Source organism: Lepisosteus platostomus, chromosome 6 (assembly GCF_059453375.1).
Source record: "Lepisosteus platostomus isolate fLepPlt1 chromosome 6, fLepPlt1.hap1, whole genome shotgun sequence".
Classification (NCBI taxonomy): Eukaryota; Metazoa; Chordata; class Actinopteri; order Semionotiformes; family Lepisosteidae; genus Lepisosteus; species Lepisosteus platostomus.
This window is the reverse complement of record NC_142616.1, coordinates 7,252,770-7,267,545: the sequence shown is the minus strand read 5'-3', so window position 1 is coordinate 7,267,545 and position 14,776 is coordinate 7,252,770. Positions and strand designations below refer to the sequence as shown.

Genomic DNA, 14,776 nt, shown 5'->3' with positions numbered 1-14,776 from the left:
TTTGTAAGCTCCGTTCAAATACAATTACCGTTTTCCGGCAGGGTGTCATACAAAGCACCCTCCCTCCTCCAAGTCATCTGCTCTGTCGCTACCTTTCCCTTCCTATCTCCCTCTGCATCACCCCTCTTCCTCTTCCTCTCCCCCCCCCCCAATCTCCCCCCCTCCTCTCTCCAGCGCGGACGAGAGGCCTAAAAGCCTCTTTTGTTGAGCTGCAGATAAAAAAAATGGACAAAAAGGAGGCCTTCACAAAGGCTCCCTGTGTGTGAGAGAGAGAGGGAGACACAGATCACTGACAAAGAGGCTTCATTTGTATTCCAGTGGGCCAAACAATCCCCACAAAATGAGCTCCGACACAAACTTAACTCTTCGCGGCACTCCCGGGCCACAGAGGGAACTGTCTGCCTTCGGGGCAAGTGGAGGCACGCTTATTCCAAGAAAGAGAAATCAAGTTATTGCTGCTGAGGGCTCTTTTTTTAAGGGGGGGGGAGTTGTGGAGTGTTTGGGAAGAAAATACAGGGATCTCATGGTCTCGGCCAATGGCACAGAGCGAAGGAGTGGACAGCGCTTGATTTGGGGATTTCGAAGCTGTGCGGTGGGACAGCAAACTAGTTTGGAGGGCGTTGAGGAGGGAGTGTCCGTGCCCGAGCTGAGCAAGGGGGTCACAGCTTGTAAGAGCTCTGAAGGATAAAACACTGTGACGGAAAGGCACTTTGTACCAGCGGTAAAGACTGTCTGCATTCTGGTGGGAAATTTGAAAGTTTTAAATACTGTAAAACGGGGCAACACTTGAAAGATCTTCCATCCGTTCTGCCAATTTCATTATTGCCAGCAGCCCTATCACCCTGCAGCTCCCAGCTGGCAGCCCCACTGGAGCTCAGCAGGTGTGAGTCTGGTCAGTACCTGGATGGGAGACTCCTGGGAAAGCTCAGGTTGCTGCTGGAAGAGGTGTTAGGGGGGGCCAGCAGGGGGCGCTCACCCTGTGGTCTGTGTGGGTCCTAATGCCCCAGTATAGTGACGGGGACACTATACTGTAAAAAAAAAAGGCGCCGTCCTTTGGATGAGACGTAAAACCGAGATCCTGACTCTCTGTGGTCATTGAAAATCCCAGGGCGTTTCTCGAAAAGAGTAGGGGTGTAACCCCGGTGTCCCGGCCAAATTGTCCCCTGGTCTTTACCAATCATGGCCTCCTAATAATCCCCCTCTCTGAACTGGCTTCATCACTCTGCTCTCCTCCCCACTGAGAGCTGGTGTGTGGGGAGAGTACTGGAGCATCATCCAGGTGGGGCTGCACACTGGTGGAGGTGGAGGGGATCCCCATTACCTGTAAAGCACTTTGAGTGGAGTGTCCAGGCAAGTGTAAGCAAATATTGCTATTATTATTTATCCTCCGAGAGGGAGCATGGTGGCCCAGTGGTTAGCATTGCTGTCTTATAGCACTAGGGCCCTGGGTTTGAATCCAGACCTGTCTGAGTGGAGTTTGTAAGTTTTCCCCCTGTTCCTCCCACAGTCCAAAGACTTACTGGCGGGTTTATTGGTTTCTGGGGAAGCTGGCTGTGGTGTAAATGTGTGTTTCTATGTCCCTGTGATGGACTTGAATCCCATCCAGGGTGTTTCCTGCCTTGTGCCCATGGCTTGCTGGGATAGACTCTGGCTCCCCTACGACACTGATGTGGAAGACGCAGTAAGAAATTGGATGGGCGGATTTATCCTTAGAGAATAGGGAAATGATACTCTGTTTCTTCTTTTTTGCCAAATCACATGTTTTTCCTCCTTTTGTAAGGTTTGTTCCTGGTGTTATTGTCAGCTGCTGTTGTTGTTAACAGCTAACGCACAAGAAGAACAAGATGGCACAGTGTGTGTCAGCAGTATTTCTGACAAGCAGTGTGTGTTGTATTCAGTATGTTGATGACCCAGAGTGGAAACTCTCTGACACTTGAGGGTTATTGAGGGCATGAAACTGTTAAAAAACAAAGAAGATTCTTTCATGCAAAACCTCTTTGGGAAAGCCCTTGAGAGACATCTGAATTTTTCTTTTCACATATCATCCAAAAATGACGTTCAGCGTGGGGAAATACGCTCTTAAGAAACGTGAAAGGGCTCACAACTAGAAAGTGTCAGGTTCAAATTCCACCTGAAACTGTGCTGCTATGTTGCTTCAGTGTATAAGTGGGTGCAAACATAAGCTGCCCAGGAGAAAGGTTCAAATCAAAGATCTTAACTGCACATGTGTCTGCAAGACCTTAAAAAATACTAATGCAAAGACTACCGTGTTGCTGTTAATGTCCTAGATGGGCACACAATTCTCCATTGAATATTTTAAGTGAAAGGCAGCATCTTACTGCACGGCCTTCACCACCACTAATCTGTGCTCTTATCCAGATGGACCACAGACACCACTTGGATGCCATGAAAATGGAACAGGGACACTGGTATAGGGACACTTTACTGAAAAAAGGCCCTGTCCTTCGGATGAGACATACCAAAGAACTGACTGTAACGAGCAGTTCTTTCCGGACCCTATACGGACGACACAATCTGAAGAAGTGAGGAAACACTGGGGAAAACGTCATGCAGGAATACAGGGATGAAAACAGGGGGCGTGTCCTGGGTGCGCTGGTGTTCGGGGGAGGTGTGGCCGAGGCAAACAATCCTAGAAAAAGTCCAAAGGAGAATCCAAATGAAAGCGAAAGTCCATGGGTGGGTGATCCATCCAAAACAAGAGATTAGAAACAGGTCGGGACCGGCGGGGGGAACAGGAACAGGAGCAGAGAGTTAAAAACATAACGGAGCCAGACGAATCCAGGTCCCGGACTCGCACGATCAGATGCAGAGCCTCGATTGGCGGCTGCGTCTGGCTTTTAAAGGGGGACAGGAAGGAGGCTGGACCAAGGGACGGGTGTGGGGAATAAGGCAAACGAGGAAGAGCAGGAGCGCCCTTAAGAGGAGGAGTAGCGATTGTGACACTGACTCTCCAAGGTCATAAACAAAAAATCCCTAGAGCGTTTCTCAAAAAGAGTCGGGGTGTTACCCCGGTCACATTTCCCCCTGGCCTTTACCAATCATGGCCTCCTAATAACTGGCTTCTCCCCACTGAGAGCTGGTGTGTGCTGAGCGGACTGGTGCACTTTAGCGAGAGGGATCTACTCATTGGTGGTGGTGGAGGGGAGTCCCCATCACCTATAAGGCGCCTTGAAGGTGTCCAGAAAAGTTCTTTATGTTTTATTATTGATTATCATCATCATCAATCATCATCATCAGTTGGATCTATGGGTGCTGCTATTTCAATGTCTCTCCTCTGTAAGCTAACCAGATTGCTCAGTTTCTGAGTTCGTACAAGATCAGGAAATCTGGTTCCACTGGTACCAGTTACCAAGCCCTGACGCGACAGCACACACATTTACTGCAAAGGACAATGGGAAGGGCATGGCATATAGTAAGAAACATTCCTGTGAAACGTGACCCGTGCTACATCACAGCCGGGTGGTGGACCACTGGAGTAAAACACTGCAAAACTGCAAAAGATTACTAAGACAAGTTTTCATCAGGATCAGGACCTTCAGCCTGGAAAGCAGAGTGAGATCTTAGGCCTGGAAAACTAGTTCTCCTCCCGATCAGTGAAACCGCATTCTTTTAGCTTCTGGGTGCTGCACAGCTGGGTCAGCCCATTGATAAGACCTGCGATTGGTTAATGCAGGCAGCACAAGTGACTGAGAACAGCGAGCTGGTTGCCAAGGGGAAAGAATATTATGTCTTCCAGGGTCAGTACAAACAGTGCAGCCCTGCCAACTAAAAGCTTTTCTCTCCCTTGCCGAGAGAGCAGAGGAAATCTCAATGAGCTGGCCACTGCTACTCCACTGCCTGGCACTGTGAGAGTCACAAAAGACACACAGGCTGTGGGGGGGTGGGGGGGATTTTTCGGGTGCTCCCAGCAGCCTTGTGTACCCCGAAAACCAAACCCCGCATTTCAGGTTTCACAACAGTTCACGCACACACACACCGCAAAGAAAGGCACGCTTGCTGGCCGCAGTCAGGCAGTGAAGTCTTTAAATAAGATGACGACAGGTCTTTGGTTGGCCAAGAACTCCCTGTTTGTCTGAAGGTTTCTTTAAATGCTTTGTCAGGAGCTTCATGGTTCTTAAACCCAGTTCTGCACTGGGGAAGAGGCTGAACCCTCCTTTGCCAAACCGATGATGTTATTCTGCACTGTGACACTGCAGTGCTTACAGGTATGTGTCTTTGCTCGGGATGGTTTCAACCACACACAAGCTTCATCATTATGGACCAGGACGCTGGGCCCTGCCAAGAAGAAGACACTTCCGTCTACCTGGGCTCTACTTCCTGTTCCATTTGGAGCGGTATCCCAAAAAACACCCACCTGCTGACCCAGTAGCAAAGCAAAGCGACGCCGCCTCTAACACACTTTTGTTGGGAAAGAATTCTCCCTCTTCTCACGGCGTGGGCAATTTTACAAATAGTGTTCCAGCCGCAGAGGGGAGAGGATGGTGAAGTGAGAAAGAACACTCTCCCCCCTTGTGAGAGAAGATCAGACAAACGACACCTCAGGGCACAAAGGGATGAGCAGAGCAGGAGGAAAGAGAACTCTGGGAAACTGGAGGAATGGGACGTGGGCTGAATATGGTTTGGGAATGAGTGAAACCTGAACCTGAACTGCAGGTGGTTCAGTGAACAACTATGCATCCACCCCCTGGTGAAACATGTACATGCTAGGTGGAGTGGTGGCACTGTGGCTAAGGATCTGCGCCTGTTGCTGGAAGGTTACTGGTTCAAGGTCTGCGGCCAGCAAAGGAATCCTACTCCATTGGGCCCCTGAGCAAGGCCCTTAACCCCAGCTGCTCCAGGGGTGCTGTACATTGGCTGACCCTGCGCTCTGACGCCAAGCTTCTCTCTCCCTGTCTGTGTGTCTCATGGAGAGCAAGCTGGGGTATGCGAAAAGACAAATTCCTAATGCAAGAAATTGTATAGGGCCAATAAAGGGATCTGATCTTATCTTACATAAAGGGTGGGCTGACCAGGAGGAAGAGAATTCTGGGAAACTGGAGGAACGAGACACGAGTTGAATAGCGTTTGGGAATGAGCGAACCCTGAGCCTACGTTAAGGGTGGTTCAGTGAGAAACTGTATCCACCCTCTTGGTGAAACACATACATGTCATAGATTTCCCTTTGGAGAAGCATGAAGGGTGGGCAGACCGCGAGGAAGAGAATTCTGGGAACCCGGAGGAACGAGGAGTGAGCTGGACAGGTTCACCTCCACTCTGTTTTCCAAGTACCAACAAGGGGAAGTCAAACCAGAGGCTGAGTCTAGTTGAGAGAACAGCCTTTGTTGAACTAGCCCGCAGCTAGTCATTCATGTTATGTAGAGCTAATTCAGTTTGCTCATTAAAAGCTGTTTGTGCTTCTAATGAGCAAACTGAATCAACTCAACATAAGTTGAAAGGGACATCACAGGGGGGAAAAAGTTTAAAGCAACAAGCAGGTCTAAGGAAATCAGATAATACAGAGTGCTAGTCAAGGTTTATAGAACATACTCCTGTTTAATGATTGATTGGGGTTTATTAATTACTGATTAATAAGCACGGTCTCCGTCCCTGCAGTGCTATTTAGTCTCGGTGTTTTTTGCCTGCTCTTTATAAAAACAAGCAAGGGGGGAAAGTCCGGTATATCTCCCTTCAAGCGTCAGGAATAAAGCCGGACTTCACGGCCAATCGATCGCTTCCCGAATGAAAGCAAAACAAAATAAGGAACACCGCGTGGTCTTATCGTTGAGCAGCCACACTAAGGTGTAAAATATCGCCCCAACGAGCCAAAAAAAAAAAAGATAACGAGAATGATGTATTTTGGTGGAATATTTCAAACCTCAAGCAGGATAGAGAGAGAAAAAACTAGAGAAGGAAAAACAAAAGAGTTAATATAACCAACGCCTGGTCGCCGTCCCCTCGTCTCTCCAGAACAAGCTCCTCATTGAGAAGCGCAGTGCGGTCTCACGTGTCTTTCCGCTGCGTGTCAATGCGGAGGGCGAGGGCACCTCAATGGACCCACTGAGCTTTTTCCTCGGACTCTTTTCTCTCGTTTGTTGGTGGGATTATATAAGGGGGTTTGGGTGAGGAGGGGAGGGCTGGGCACACAGTGGTGGTTCCTTTGCCAAATGCTCTTTGAAACCGCCGCTTCCCCGGCGAGCTGTAGCGAGCAAAAAAAAAAAAAATCAGTTTCGGGATGCCGGGTGAACTTCTACAGTATGTGTAAATATTTTATGATATGTCTCTGTTGTAAATGTCTGTAGATGTTATTTTATGTTTTGTTCCATGTTAATTTTATTATTTTTATTTGCTTTGGCAATATTGATTGAATTGAATGTGCGACACCGCTGGTAGTACTTGGCCCCCCGCGACCTTACGGAGCTCGACCGGAAGAGGCCGTCGCCTAAGTTTCCCTAGACGTCAAATGAAAACGTTGTTAGACTTTTAACCTCCAGGATCGGTGTCTGCCTGGAATGGTCGTGAAGCCGGTGCTTCCGGCTTCTAGACCAAGGTTCTGGAAAAGCACTGTCCAATCGGTTTTGCATCATCTAAGACTCTGTAAGAAGAGACCCAGAAAGCGTGTTAACTCTCCTCGTTTCAGAGGCGCAGAAGGCACTTGGAGCGCACTTCTGGAACCTTGTGACGTCACTCAAACCCTAACTCTTATCCTTAAAAGGAAGACACAGGCTTTTACAAATATAAATATAATTACATATAAACTATTCAAACAGGTCAGATATCGAATGTTATTTTGGGGGGATTGGAGTAATGCTGTAAAGTCGTTCCGAACTAATTATGTGAAACCTTGGTGTGGAGTTGCGGCTTAATTAACCATGCAAATATTGTTCTCTGTTACAAGTATAAGCTCGGATCACAGCACGTCAGGACCTCTTTGAGTCTTGTTTTAAAGGGACAGTTTTAAAGTCAGTGGGCAATCGACAGTCACATTAAAGTTGATTCACAGGCCAGGAATCCAGTTCAGCAAAGACAGAATTTGGGGCTGCTCCGTGTTGCCCATTATTACTGTCCAAAGATTCCAATCGCCCTTTTCTCTCCCTTTCCCTCTGGCGAGCGTTATAGGACTATAAAGACAGGAATTTCCAGATTCAGAGACGGTCTGTTCCCACAACATGTCAGATTACTGAACTCTACCCCTACCACTGATTCACACTCATCATCTTTTTTTTTTCCTCTCACACTGCTTGTCTGACCTCTTCAGGTTGTATGTTATTGTACTTGTTGTTGTTGCTGCTGTTCTGTGTTCATGTTTTTTGGGGATTCCTTTAATGTCTTGGTAGTGGAGCCCACATGCAAATAAGCATTCCAGGGCACGTGTGCACACGACGATAAACTGAACTGAGCCGCTTAACCAGGTGGTTACTTAAAGTCCAGCGTGACTTACAGTAACCGCAGATTCGCTTCCATGTCATTCGTCTCACCAGCCTGCAGCAGAACTGTCATACCTTAATCTTTCTGAGTGAGAGGGCGGGATGTGGAGTAGGAAAGCAAACGGGAAAAAATAATGGGGAAAAAATAACAGTATTTCGGCTATGGACCAGGCGAGACTCCGTAACCGAAATAACGGTTTTTCTTTTTTTGATAATATTTTTTTATTTTCCTTTTTTGCAGCGAGGACCAAATCTCAGTTTGTACCGTTACATATGGGCAAAAAAATAATTAATTATAAAAAATAATTAAATAGTTCAGGTGGGTAGCTGCGTTAGCAAGCGTAGTCTGCAAAGGAATAAGGTTTACTCCACGCTGAAAAAAGAGAAGAGAGAATACACAACGTTTCGGCTGTGAAGCCTTCTTCAGGTGTGAACAATTGTTAATTGGCTTTTTGGGACTGGTGAGCCCCAGCAACTGTGAATATCGCTTGATTCTCAGGAAGGATGCTACATGCATTCTCTTGAGTTCGAACGGACACTTCATGGGGCTAATCTCACTCACTCCGGGTGTTTAAATCGTACTAATGTCAGGAGGTGACAAGAACGACTGGGGGAAAAAATGACAAGATCAAACTAACCCACCTTAGCTAAAAGACTTCAAAGCAATTCCTCCTTGTCTTTTAAGTTAGTGTTCACCTTTCGCAAAGGCTGGAAATGCCCAGGTAGGGTCTCAAATAAAAAGAGGAGGGCACAGATTATTAATTATTTACTCTTAGGGCACTGTTTTCCACTTTTTTCATAGTAAAAAACGTAAATGTTCGGCTTGTGGTAAAAAGCCAACGAAATGAACTGTAAGAAAATCAAACGGCAAGATGTCCAAAAGTATTAAAATCGAGTTACAGCCTTGTTTGTGTTTTGCCTTGCGTTATGATCCCTATATTGTATAGAAAAGGCAATCAGATACAACCTATTAACCAAGTAAAGGCTACTTAATCCTTCCAGAAAAACAATGGACAGTGTGTAAGTTCCAGAACATGGAAAGTATAATTATTATTATTATTATTATTATTATTATTATCATCATCAGTCGTGTTGTTTTGTCATTCCCCTGTGTAGTGTTTGAAAGAGGCGATGAGATTATTCATCAGAGGGCTGTTCTGATATGCAAGTCTACTGACGTTGCAGTTATCCGGAAGTGTTGGCGTCATTAGTTACTGTTTGGAAGCATGGAAAACTCAAGACCCCATCAGCTGATTCGCCCTGTGTGTGTTTGGCCTGACCTTCTGATCTGCCACAGCACGGGGGGGGTCTACCTGTCAGGTCAGACACAGGTGTGAGAACGTCACAGTCTCGATACCTCCCCTGTCAGCAAAAACACAACACGCCTATTGCACAGATCGCAACAGCGTTTAGCCTAAGGCTGTAGCTCGTTTTCGTAACGTTGAACGTATCCGTGTACAACACATTCCAACGAAGAATGACTATTTTAAGTTTAAATTGTCTTACCTTTAATTACAGTTGCTCCAGAAGTCCGCGTACACGTGATGGGGGGGAAAATATAGACTTATATAAGAACAGTTTAAAAACGCATCAACAAAACCCAAAAGAAAATCTTTTTTTTTCTTAAAAAAAAAATATAATCTATGTCATGCAACGACTTTTGCTGTCGTCAATGGTAACGCCACAAGCGAGTGTGTATGTTTCCGTGCTTTATAAAAAATGGTTTACATTTCTGCAACTATCTTTTGGTTAAATTATCCCTAAGGATGATATAATTCTGAGATAGACTTAAGAACGTATTGGAGGCCCAAGAAGGAGAAAACGCGTTTTCAAACAAACCGATTGGTCACGGCCCTAAAGCGAATCCGACCAATTCAAGAAAATTCCGAAGGATTCGTGCCGATGACAGCCGGTTATTAATGCCAATAGCGAGCAACGCCTCTCGTGTCTGCATGGGTGAGAAGTCCAGTTGTCTCTTTTTTTATTGACTGATGACTCTGCACCTGATTATTGTTCAATAACAACAACAAAAAAAGTTTCTTCAGTCCTGTGAGGCGAAACGCACTGCTGTCGACCTCGCTCGCTGGTACTGAAGCGCTGCTAGTGACTTTCTCTCGGGACCTTTTCAATTCATTAATTCAGCTCGCTGCTCTCTCTCTCTCTCTCTCCCCCTTTCTCTCTCTCCCACCTCTCCACCGGGCACCCACACGAAAAAAAAAAAGACCAGTAGGACATCACATGTGATGTGACTGTATGCTAACGTGCATTAACCTAAAGCTCCAAAAGTTCTCTCTTGCGCGAGTAGAAAACTCACTGCAATAACGTGATGGATTAACACCACATCTACAGAAGAACGTTTTTCAATTAATTGATGCCAGGAGACGCCTTTGAAACCTCAATGCTGTAGAATATAGAAAGTATGAAGGAAAATATGACTCAACATCGCTAGTAACAGGATATCTTTTATGCATGGTGCAAACGTATTCTTACCCTTGATGAACTGTAACTCTTTTTTCCTTCAATAATTGCGACCCCTGTCCGGGACGAAGGCAAGTGATTTAAAAATAGATGGAGGAAACGAACTTAAAAGATAATTCTATATGTTTAATTTTATTCACAGTCACAGTAAGATGTCCCGTCCTGACAAAATAAACGTGGGAAAATGTCATCTTTTAGTGTCTTCGGTCCTCTGGCAGTTTCATAAATCCTGCGAAAGTTTTTATGGGCAATTAAAACTTAATTTAACGCAAGCTGAACACAGAAACAATGCCACATCACCGTGGAGAATGTCAGAGACACGTTGTAAGATACAGTATGTGGTAAGAGATAACTGGCCGTGATAATTCCAGTGACAACTATAAATGAATTCCCAGTTCAATTCCCAGTCTTCCCATCAAGACATCCAGTGCTCACGGGACAGTGGCTATCCCATCAGGGAGAGGATGAGAGAAAGGGGTGCCCAAATGTGTACTCAGAAAGATGGGGTGTGGGGGGGCTATCACACTCACCCTTTGGGAATCTTCCAAAATACCCTGACATCTTGGGGAAGAATAAACTGTATTTTATGTAGTGCCTTTTATAACTGGCTTCTCAAAGTGCTTCACAAAAAAAACACACACAAGGAGGGGAGATATCAGAATTAACACAATTAAAACAAGGACCTGGAAAGCAGTAGGAATGTGAAGGAGCCGACACATAATCAATTAAATAGAAGCCTCTCTGAAGACGAAGGTCATGATTTGAATGTGCTCCTTGCAGAGGAATTCCAGAGATTTGGGGCATAGCTGCTGTCACCCACAGTAAGTAGATGGGCTTGGGGAGCCTAGAATTACTTAAAACGAAGGTTGTGAGGTGGAGAGTAGGAAGATTGTAAGTCAGACAGGTACTGAGGTACCAAGCCATGCAAAACCTCATACAGAAGGTGAAAATGAAGATTGTGAACAGGACTCAAAACCTGATTGGAAGCCTGTGCAAGGACTCCAGGACAGGAGTGATATGATTACTTCATCCCTTGGTACATTTGACAAAATAGCAACTGATTGACTCCCAAGTCAAATGGTAGCAGGTGAAGAATCAGAGATGAAGTTTTCGGATAGTCTCCCCCCTGGGATGATTAGGAGAAATCAAATTCTTGGACAGTTCCCCCCCAACCCCCCCACCATGAGACGCCTAACAGAAAGAAACACCTCCTCTGGATGGCTAGCTTGATTTTTCTCCCAGCAGGTTACCAGCTGAGTGATTTCCTGTGTGGGGCCCATTGTCGAGCTGCGCACAACCTCTAGGGGGCAGCAGAGTGGCACCAATCTCCCTAACAATGGTCTGCAGCCAAAAAACCTTTGGAGGACCTTACTGCGGAGATATAAATCAAAGTGCTTTTAAATCACATTGGGGCTCCCCAGACTACTGGGAACAAAGGAGAGTGCTGAGAAAGAAAGCCTTGAGTGGGATATCCTGCTATTTCTAACTCTTCCAGTTTCTCAGTTATTGAAACTTGGCCTGAATGTTCTTTCCCAGCAGCTTCAGTATGATGGTGCTCTTTCATACACGTTTTAAGTACAAAAACAAGCGCTAAAAGTGTTTTCGCCTCACTACGCTCTCTTTTCAAAAGAAACCGCATAAACCACTTCCTTTTCAGTCACGTACATAATGAAGCATACCACTCTTATTTTTGCTCGCTCTCAGAAATCCTTCGGCATTCTTGGGAACACTAGCAAGCTCTCTGCTCTCAGTAGGTCTTGGAGAGTTTTCCCTAACTGGCTTGGATCATTTAGCGTCCAAAGATTTTCTGTTAGGGGTTATTTGCGTCTTTGTGTCTATACTCTAAATGCAAGTGGGATATAGAAATCCATAGCCTGTTTTTGTAAATGGCCATCCTGCACTGCAAAGGTACAGAAGGAATTCTAATCCCATAAGTGCATAAACATCTCGACTTGGATAATGAAGATTTTGCAGTGCTAAGTGAAATTATAGGGGCTGCACATTATGTGGGGTGGTAGTTCGAGTAGGGAGCTGTGTCAGCATGTGTAAGCTGCAAAGGAACAAGTAAGGGGTGAGGAGGTGGCACAGGATATCCGCCTGTGGCTGGAAGGTTGCCGGTTCAAATCCCGTGGCTGGCAATTTTTCAATCAAGGTTTATTTATCAAATGCACAACAATACAGCATACAGCTTTTTCCACAAGCTCGCAAGGAGAGATAGGACAGAAGTTGATAGAATTAAGGTTACAGAGTACGATACAATAAATGACACAATATACTGTGTACTTTCGCAAAGTTCACGATTTTGTGCTTCATTCTGAATTTGTAAGATTTTGCGATACTGTCAATTAATGTATTTTGTTACTGAGATGTAACACCCGGTCTGAGAAATTGGGACTGCAGTTTCCCTTTAATTAGCCTGATCCACCTGAGACAGGGGTGCGCGTAAATTTGTGCATATCTTGTGTATTTTTTTATTACTGTTGTTGCCATTCTGTAATGTGCTTTGAAAAGCCGCCTTTAAAGGCACTATATAAAATAACATTTATGATTCTGATTCTGATTTGCAGTGCTCCAGCAGGGGCAAACATGACAGAGAAGGCTTGATCTAGATATAAGAAATGTAAGGAAAAGAGACAGTTCTAACCCAGGGGACATTTTCACTCAGCAGTGAAACAAGGATATGAGCTCACAACTGGAAAATCATGGCAAATTTAGGGAGGACAGAAATAGGAAACTTCCTTACTCAAAGTCGTGGGCTCTAGGAACTGGCTTCCCAGCCAGGTGGTTGAGACCAATACTTTGGGGATCTGTAAGAAACTAGACAAAAAAAAAAGGTTTAGATACACTCAAATACTAAACAACCCAGCGGGCAAGATGGACTGAAATATCCCATCATGTCTGCAGGCCTAAATGAACACAATCTGGTATTGTGACAATAACACCTACCAATAGCAGGCAATAAGACTGCTAAATTGCCAAGCTGCAGTTCCTTCAGCAAATCACCCATAATGTTTACATGGACACACAGTTTTCACTGTTTTCAGCATAACTGCACTACTTGGACATCATGTACTGCGTACACCCAGGACATATCGCAGCTCTATTTATATTGAGCTCCGTCTGAGTTTAGTTTATTCAGTTTCTATTACATTATTATCTTTTATTATGGAACCTTATTTTGTCACTTTAATTTTGTGATTTTGACCCCCCCACTGTGAGCTCACAGAAAAGACATTTCATTGCCAGCCACTACTACTGCTTGCTGTGTTGTTGTGCATTTGAGAAATAAACTTTGATTGGTTGATTGATTGATACTAATATGAAAGGAAAATTTGGGCAGGATTTTGAAACTAAAATATGTTAAAAAATTGCACTGAAAATACATTATTAGGGCGGGATTGGTCAGCTATTAAAGGGTTCTGTCATAGTTCCAGGAACCTCTGCAGCTTCCTGGACACATGCAAATATGTCATGCTAAAGGAAGGGACACTTCTCTCCTCCAGTCCACACCAAGCCTCCAGTACAGAGCTGTGTTTGTGTTTCCTGTCATGTGTTAATGTCATGTCAGGGTGGGGGAGTTTGGTGAAGTCTGCCTACACTTCTTACTCTCCTTTTCCCCTTTTCCCCTGACAAAAAGGAGGGTTATATCTGAGAGCAGAGAAACTGGGTGGATTTAAAAACAAACATGTGCTTAAGAGAGCAATGATTAGAAACATGAAAGATCCTCTTGTGTTGAACAATTGTATCAAACCATTTTGAAAATGAAAAAAGAAGGAAGTTGTGTTGCACTATAATGTAGCACAAACAGATTTCACTAAAGAGCTGCATGAAAAACTACTTCTGGAGTTAACTCTGAAGACACACAATTAAACCAATGCAGCTATGCAGAATACATCAGGAACATAAAAAAGAGATTTCTTGAACAAGTGCAAAGTGTGTAATTGGGAGCAGAGGAGGGAGTGTCTACTTGCAACTCTCTGAGGTTGGATGTTGGCTTATGTTGCAACATTAGGGGGTAGCGGAGGGTCTGTGGCTCAGGATCTACACCCGTGGCTGGAAGGTTGCCGGTTCAAATGCTGCGGCCGGCAGAGGAATCCTACTCCGTTGGGCCCCTGAGCAAGGCCCTTAACCCCAAATGCTCCAGGGGTGCTGTACAGTGGCTGACCCTGCGCTTTGGCCCCAAGCTTCTCTCCCTGTCTGTGTGTCTGTGTCTCATGGAGAGCAAGCTGGGGTATGCGAAAAGACAAATTCCTAATGCAAGAAATTGTATAGGGCTAATAAAGAAACATTATTATCATTACATTATTACATGCCTCTTTTCCAGCTGTCACTTGTATTTTTTCACTGAAATGTATTGAATTTCCTAGTCTCCAGTAAAATGAAAATTCATTTAAAAAATCAAGAAGAAGGGGAGATTATTTTAGTGCACCATGGGCTGTGCAATTTCAAAGCACTAAAGTGAAGTTTAGACAGATAGCTTGCATGCAATTTAATTTTAGAATATTGAAGACAATTAAAAAATTAGACTCAACAGCCCTTATTAAAGTAGTAATTTGTTAAGAAATTGATAATGGCTTCCAGCACTTAATATTCATCTGCTTCTCAAATAAGTGCAGCTTTCAGTAGGTGGCTCTGTGGCTAAGGATCTGCGCCTGTGACCGGAAGGTTGCCGGTTCAAATCCCACGGCCGGCAGAGGAATCCTACTCCGTTGGGCCCCTGAGCAAGGCCCTTAACCCCAACTGCTCCAGGGGCGCCGTACAATGGCAGACCCTGCGCTCTGACCCCAAGCTTCTCTCCCTGTCTCTGTGTCTGTGTCTCCCTGGAGAAAAGCTGGGGTATGCGAAAAGACGCATTCCTAATGCAAGAAATTGTA

The 14,776-nt window shown here is 45.0% G+C and overlaps 1 protein-coding gene across 1 annotated transcript in view; it reads right to left on the bottom strand.

Moving 5' to 3' along the window:
- LOC148659969 (ATP-sensitive inward rectifier potassium channel 10-like) overlaps window positions 1-9,607 on the bottom strand; it is a 31,990-nt gene extending 22,383 nt beyond the window's left edge. The window contains exon 1 of the mRNA XM_088633980.1: window positions 8,931-9,607. The gene's annotated coding sequence lies outside the window, so the exon portion shown is untranslated. The remainder of the gene's footprint in view (window positions 1-8,930) is intronic.
- Between the last annotated feature and the right edge of the window lie 5,169 nt (window positions 9,608-14,776).